Raw genomic sequence first — 6,156 nt, 5'->3', positions numbered from 1 at the left:
CCTTAGTTACACTAAATCTTACAGGGCTTTCCTTTGAGGTGTTTTAGAACATTAAGCAATGAGTGGGTGGGGTGAGGGGTGCAGCACAGGTGGGGGAACTTACTTGTAGGCCTTGAAAACATTCCTAATGAGATCAGTCTTTTAATCCTGTTTATCAACATGTATTAAATGCTTTCATACAAATTGAACAGGTGTTTAATTTTTTTTTAACCTGTCATTAGTAGGGTATTTTGTCATCACAGGCCATCGGAGCAGGGTAAGTAAGCAGAGTGAGCAGAAGCCTTTGTCCTTTGTGGAGAACCTGATGTGAAGATTATCATTTTTACAATAGTTTTTGTTGTTTTTGTTTTTGTTTTTTTTTGGTTTTGTGGGGGGTTTTTGTTTGGTTGGTTTTGGTATTCTTGTTGTGCCTTTTTCTTTTTGGAGGAAAAAAACTTGGCTTTTTAAAATAAAATCACCTTTCATTGAGTTTTATAATGATAAAATGTTTTCCCTTTCTAAACAACAGAAATAAAACAAGTATTTTAGGTAAAAATAATTCAGAATAGCAAATAAGGAACTTCTGAATGGCTGGTGTAGAATTTTCCCCAAAGGGGAAATATGAAAAGCTTCACATTGGTCAAGGAAGAGAGGGCATGGACCGGGTTTCTGTGGAAAAGTTCATGATAAAAGAAAAGCTTAATGCTGTTTATAGCAGGTTAATTAATGTCTAATGACATTTGTTTGTTCTAATCTGGAGCATAGATCTGTTTGCTTAAGTACGTCACTAGTAGCAACCCATCAGAGCTTTTGCTCTGCCAGGAAGATAAGCATTTCTGACCCATGCCAGTATTTGGGAAGAATTGGGTGACATCTAAAAAAACAAAAAAGATTAAGTGGCATTAAAGGTAGAAGAGATCAGTTAGCTTATTAGGTTGACAACAATTTGTGAAAAAGGTCTAGAAATTTTGAAGATTAAAAGAATGGCTACACTGTTGGACTATCCTCAATGAGGAAAATGTTACTCTGCATGCAAGTCATCACAAAAGCACTTCGAGAACTGATTTAGAAGCTATAAATCAAATTAGGTGAAATTGCAAACATTGAACCACAAATAACCAATTACTATATAGTATTTCCCCAAATAGTTCCAGATCAGGTATACTCTATTTTGCAGATTAGAAATTGGTTAAGTAGTTTAGAAATAAAGGCTGAGACTTATTTGAAACAAGTTTAGTAAGGTTTCTTTTTTTTAAATTTTTTTTTAGTTGTAGATGAATACATATCTTTATTTTTATTTATTTATTTTTACATAGTGCTGAGGATTGAACTCAGGGCCTCATGCATGTGATGCAAGCACTCTACCACTGAGGTACAACCCCAGCCCTAGTAAGGTTTCTTAAGCAAAGACTTAGCTAACAATAGTTTTTAAAATCAATTCTATTAAGGTATAGATTACATACAGTAAAAGGCACATGCCTTAGTGTATAGTTGGAAAATTTGAACAACTGTTTATACCCATGTAGTCACACCACAAACGTGAAGCAAGATATTGCTTTCTCCTCCAAAAGGTGGCCTTGAACCACTTGCCAATCAATCTGCACCGCAGCCCCTACAGATTTACATTCTAGTTTCAGATAAATGGAATCATACAGGGCATATTTGGTATCTGTCTTCTTTCACGTAGCATAATTTTTTAAATTTATTCACATTTTAGTGTGTTATCAATGTTTTTTTTTTTTTTTTTTTTTTTTTTTCTTTTTTATTGCTGGCTTCCCTGTAAATGGTTTGTTTATTCACCTGTTGATAGACATTGGATTGGATTGTCCCTAGTTTGGGGCTGTCATGAATAAAGCTGCTAAAATTATTTTAGCAGTAAAAGTATTTTTGTGTCTCAGGCAAACACTTAGGAGTGGAATTTCTGGGTTATATGGGAAGCTTCATAAGAAACTGCCAAGTTGTTTTCCAAAGTGGTTGTACCATTTTACACACCAACTGGTAATGTGCAAGGGTTCTGTTTGTTCCATAGTCCCAATACCTGATATTGTCTTTTTAGCCATTTTGATGGGTGTGTAGTGGCATCTTATTATGGTTTAGTTTGTAATTCCTTGGTAACCAATACTATTTGAGCATCTTTTCATGTACTGTCCATTCATGTCCTTTTTTTGGTTTTTGTTTTTAACTCAGGGCTACTTAGCCATTGAGCTAAATCCCTACACCTTTTTTACTTTGAGACAGAGTCTTGCTGAGTTGCTCAGGGCCTTGCTAAATTGCTCAGGCTGGTTTTGAACTTGCAGTCCCTCTGCCTTGGCTTCCCAAGCTGCTGGAATTATAGGCTTTTGCTACCACGCCCAGCCTCATGTGTCTTTATAACATATGTCTACTCATCCACTTTTATTTTTTTTAATTATTGTATTGAGTTATGTATATTCTGGATACAAGTGCTTTCTTTCACCAATAAGTATCATGAAAGTATTTTGAGTAATGTTGGGCAGAAGATCTATGAAAATAGTCTAATTTTTGTCTTCTCATAATTCCCCAGAGTGATGTTATTAGCTCAGCACAAGTGGGTTTGACCTTGAGAGAGAACAATTCAAGTACTGGATTTGGTAAATTCCTGGGTTTTTGATTCTAGCTTTATTTTTACATAATTAGCAAATATATCAAAATGGAAGTAATGTCTAGTTGTATATTATTCAGGTACTGTGTTAGTTTTCCATCATTATAACAAATACCTGGGGTATTCAATTTATAAAGAAGGGTTTATTTTGGCTCAGTTTTGGAGGATGGTTGGCCCTGTTCCTTTTGGGCCTGTGGCAAGGCAGTGTATCATGTTGGGATTACATGATATGGAGCAAAACCACCTCATGGCTGAGAAGCAAAAAAAGAGGAAGAGGAAACCCACAGTCCTCTTCAGTGCCACAACCCCAGTGACCCAAGACCTCCCACTAGTTCCACATCTGAAAATTTATACCTCCCAATCACACCAGGCTGGGAACCAAGTCTTTAACACAGGGACCTTTAGGGGACACTCAAGATCCAAACTATGACAGGTACTTGTTTGTGTGCTAAAGGCATGAAAAAGGTTGTCCTCACTAAAAGTTGTACTATTTTATTTTTTTTCAATAATGACTTCAGGAGAGCAATCTAATGGTGTAATGAGATTGTTTCTCATGTAAATCAATTTACAAAATATTAAATATCTTGCCTCTTGGTGCCGTAATTCTGCTGAGTGCATGATAAATGGTCAGCCATGAGCTGATAAGATCACAAGCTTGCTGGACATGGTGGTGCACACCTCTAATCTCAGCTTCTAGGGAGGCTGATGTAGGAGGATTACAAATTCAAAGCTTATCTCAGCAATTTAGCACGCTCCTGCCTGAGAATTAACTAGATGGGATTGGGAAGGTAGCTCAGTGATAGAGCACTTGCCTGGCATGTGTGAGATCCTGGGTTCAATCACAAGTATTACCAAAAAAAAAAAAAAAAATTGTTTTGCAAGGCCTGTGCTTTATAATAATGAGATTATTGTTATTGTTTTTACTTGGGGAAATATTTAAGGACAGGGGTCTATACAATGAATGATTCAGAATCACAAGTGTAATATTTAAGACCCCAAAGTATTATGGTGTCTAAATCAATGAGGAGTTATCTAGAAAAAATATTCACTTTAGTTTTCATATCATATGAAATTTAGTTTTCATATGGAAAACCAGTCATATCCCAAACCTCAAAAAAAATTGCCGTTCCTGTAGGAAACTTTTTGAAAACTGCTTAACTATAAATTAGCTATACCATCTTTTTTATATGATAAAAATGGTTCGATAGGTAAAGTAGGCATTACTGGACAAAAATGAATTTTAATGTTTAAAAAATAAAAACAAAAAGTTTCCATAGATTCTTAGATGTACACAGATTACCTTCAGGATCCTCAAGATGTGGGAACGGTGGTTTCCTTTGGAGACAAGAGGGATGTAGTTTCTACTATGTTCCTTTCTGTCCCTTGTAAGTTTGAAAGCATGTATGTAGATTACCTGTTCACATTGTGTGTCTGTATGTGGTGCTAGGGCTCGAACCCAAGGGCCTCACATGCTAGGTATTCAAACTTTAATTTTTTAAAAAAGGCAATGTGGAAAGGGGCAAAGCTTTCCAGCAGTGACAAACCTCCCAAGATATCATGCCTCACGAAGGATCTCCTTCAGCCCTCTCCAGAGGAAACGTGAGGAAACCTGGCACAGAGCCCCATTCTCCCTCCATGGATGTGAAAGGCCCAGGATGCTCTAAGATCACCAGTCTTCAGCCACACAAAGGGTAGTTTTGTGTGTTCCCCGTTTCACTGTCCTTTGCCAACCCACAGGAGGAAAGGCCAGGCTTCCTGGAGGGTGGTCCTTCAAGAGGAAGCAGCACCCAAAGCACCCTAAGTTGAGGTGAGCGGGAAAACATCTCAGTAGGCATCTTTTGGATTTTTTTTTTTTTTTTTTAAGTCTTGATTTGTTATAGTGTCCAGCTCCAGCAGGGGGTCTCAGGAGATGAATGGATGGTGAGGAGTTAGCAAAAGGGGGCGGAGAAACAACAGACACAAGAGTGAAGGTGCTGAATCCCAATCTTTACTTGTAAAGTTAATCATATATACTTTTCATTTTGGCAGGCTCACAGTATTCTGTGGTTACAAAACAGGAAACATTATTCACCGAAAGAAAATTTTACGTAGCTACAATTGGATAAGAAGAATGTATCTTGGCTTGTGCATAAGCAAGCATTTTTACTTTCAGTTTGCGTTTTACTTTGAGCTGTTTCCGCTTAGTTAGCTTTTAATAATATTTAGAAATGTCCTAGACTATTGGCCTATACCTTGATGATTCTTTCTTGACTTACAGACTAGAACCGGCGCCATGGTTATGACAAATGGTTAACTTGAAAAGAAAGGCTACTAATTTTAATCAGTCAAGAGTAAGAGCATCAAACCATTGTGCACAGGAACGAGAACAAGTTGCCCAGTACCTTAATATTAATTAATCTGTCTTAATATTAATTTTTCTTCTCTAGATTTTGATTTAATTTCTCAAAAACTTCCTTGACTGTTTTTCCTATGGGGGTTTCTCATTAAACATTAACAATTTACGTTCCACAGCTGAATCATTGCAAATAGATTTATTCTTTAGAAATAGTTGCATTAATTGGGAAAGTCATGTTTTTTCCTTTATGCTTAATGGTCATAAGAGAAGTTGCAACTATACTTATTAACAGGAATACAAAAACAAACCAGCCCATTCCCAGAAACATGCTGCACTCCTCCAGAGGATGGACACCTTGCGCCATCCACCTAAGTAGGGCCCTGCCTTTGCCTGAGTTAGGGGAGGGGCGCAGCATTATAGGATCACAGAGTATGCCAAAGTTATCAACTATGAACTAGAACATTAATATTTAACCCATTTGCTTTTATACAAATCTTTTACAAGCTTGAAACAGAACCTCTAAATTGTAGAAAACTTGTGAGAGCATTAGAATATCATTGAAAATAAATTAGAAATGAAACTTTCTCCTAACAAGACTTCAAAAACAAAATCATTCTGGGACTCACAAAAATGATTATCTCTTTTCAAAAAAATCTTAAGTAAATAAAGGCATATGATAAGAAGTTGCAAAATTTCCCCTGGAATGCACCAAACACACAAGCACACACGCACAATTTGTTTGTTTTCAGTTCTGGGAATCAAACCTAAGAGCATTATTTGGGGGGGCAGGGGGGCACTGTGCAAAACTGGTGATAAAAAATTAACAAAATTAATCTTTAACAAATTTGTTTTCAACCACTTACCTGGAAGCCCTTAAGAACAAAGGATAGTAGTAAAAGAACAGAAGAGTAAGCAAAAGAATGTCCAAAGGCCACACTTTGGACAACGTCAGTGTCCAAAAATACAAATTGTTCTGTCATTAATTTCCTATTAAATGTGGCTGCTCAAATTCCTGGTCATGTTACCTTTGGCATCCTTCCCCCAGCCAAGGAAATGACTTCGTTTGGATTTTAGCAAAGGAATTCTGAGCCAAATTTGAAAACCCTGAAGTATAATGGAGGCCTTGTTAGGGATGGGAGTGAACGAGTAATCAAATTCTTATTTAGGCCCTTTGGGCTGGAATTCTTTATTTAGAGCCAACATGCCAACCTTGGTCATTGAA

At 36.8% G+C, this 6,156-nt stretch overlaps 1 pseudogene; it reads left to right on the top strand.

Moving 5' to 3' along the window:
* The first annotated feature begins 320 nt into the window (after nt 1-320).
* On the top strand, nt 321-5,061 carry LOC125618459 (annotated as a pseudogene).
* The last annotated feature ends 1,095 nt before the right edge of the window (nt 5,062-6,156 follow it).

This window comes from Marmota marmota, unplaced genomic scaffold, assembly GCF_001458135.2.
Source record: "Marmota marmota marmota unplaced genomic scaffold, marMar, whole genome shotgun sequence".
NCBI lineage: Eukaryota > Metazoa > Chordata > Mammalia > Rodentia > Sciuridae > Marmota > Marmota marmota.
This window is presented reverse-complemented; position numbering and strand designations above follow the sequence as displayed.